This window comes from Austrofundulus limnaeus, unplaced genomic scaffold, assembly GCF_001266775.1.
Source record: "Austrofundulus limnaeus strain Quisiro unplaced genomic scaffold, Austrofundulus_limnaeus-1.0 Scaffold63, whole genome shotgun sequence".
Lineage (NCBI taxonomy): Eukaryota > Metazoa > Chordata > Actinopteri > Cyprinodontiformes > Rivulidae > Austrofundulus > Austrofundulus limnaeus.
Window position 1 is genome coordinate 1,790,710 of NW_013952465.1, and position 1,977 is coordinate 1,792,686.

The window sequence follows — 1,977 nt, forward strand, 5'->3', positions numbered from 1 at the left end:
TCAACTCAGTTAAGTGGAACCAGGTAACATAACATGGTTAAGTAAATCCAACATTTCATTTTTAGAGTGTAGATCAATCAATCAAATAATCAAAAAATCAAAAAATCAATCAATCCTCTTTTTTGTATCTGCAGGAAGATTTGATTGACAATGAAGGGAGTCAGCTTTCTTCTAAAATACAAAAGCCATATGACATGGACATACAGTAGACACAACRTGATTTAAAAGTGACCAACTTCTAACTTTAAAAACAATATCAGAATAAAGCTGTAAAATGAGATTAAACATGTAAGACGATAAAATCCAATGACACAAAATAAAAGACATTAGAATGAGAGCAAATGAGAGAAGACAAGATAAAAGGCTAAAAGAAAAACCAATACTGAAACTATGCTAAATTGAAATTGAAAAACCGATGACGAGGACAAAGCTGGCTTAAAAATGCATAGTTTTACTTTTTAGCACCGAGTTTCTGTGTCCTGATGGGAGGAGCCTTAAATCAGCAGAGAACGAGACACATCTTTTAAAATGGATCCAGATACTCTGTGCCTGCCGAGTTAAATTTATTGTGTGAAAAGAGGAGACAGAAGCTTTGCTGTGGGATCATCATAGTCATTACACAGACATGTTAGACAAACAAGTAGAATTTTGTACCATTTACAAAGCTGTAGATGTAATGGTAAACCACCAGCTCAGTTTCATCACCAACCAGGAAAGATCATCGGTTTGGTGGCCTTCACTTTTCTCCTGCTGTTTAGATGCAAAAATGGTTCAAGGAAGTACACACTTGCACATCTCTTCCAGCTTCCACACAAACTAACCAGAACCATGTAAACAAAGAAAATGGTCCTTGTCATTGTTTCTTTTCTTTTCTTTTTTCTTTTTTTTTTTTACAAACCCACTCAGCAGATTTCATAATAAAATTTTCTAGGCTCAGATCTACTATGAAAAGTTCATTTAAACAACTCATTTCCCAATATCATAAATACAAGAAGCTATTTAGTTATTTAGTGGCATTGTTCAAATTGTATGATTTAACCAATAATATAGGATGATAAAAAAGCTGTTAGTTGAAAAAAAATCAAATCCTCTAATCTGCCAGAGCTTTTGAGCGATTTCTAATTATCACAGTTTTATTAAAGATTGTCTGTGGTCAAAGCCTTTTTAAAATCACAAAGATTTGGGGACAAAAGCTATTTATTGTTTTCTGACATATTTGGCTGTTTTCATTTGTTATATGACTTTCCAAGAATCTCTAAATCATCATTGGAATTTTGCTCCTCTCTGTTGCCCTTTGTTTTCATTCCCATTTATTTTGGGAGTAGCTGGAACATAACATGAACACAACAGAGAGTACAGGTTGGTGATTAGGCTGCCATAATTGGATAATTAAAGCTACCTCAGAAGGAATGTCACCCCTTAAGTTTGCCTTCCTCTGTTCTCCACCAGTCTCAGTACTGTTTTTCTTAAAAGCCACAGAAAATAACAAGTTTTAATCTGAAAACATAATTGCAACTGGGGAAAAAACACTTAGTATATTAAAAAAATACTGCAGAGTGGTGTCTCAATGCAAAATGATTCCTATAATGACCTGACCCTACCAGCGCTTCAAATTTCACAACAAAATCACAGGATCTGCAGAGGATTTGAGGTAGCTGTTAAGGATATCTACATCAAACTAAAGTCTGACGCAGCACTGAGGGAAACAAAGGACTTAGGCTTTAAGCAAACTTCCAAAACAACACAAGGCGTCTTTGTAAAGAAGGCCAAGTTCCTCCTGAGTGGCAGAATTACAGGGTTATATGAGTACACCAAGTTACCTCAATATGGAAATACTTCCAACTTCCAAGGCTTAAATTTTCCCTTTTTCCTACTTTAATCACGGGTTGTTCAAAGGGTCAGTATGTTCGTTTTAATATTTTGATTGCAGTAAAGTATGTACAGATGATACGATATTCTTTGGCTATATATATATAT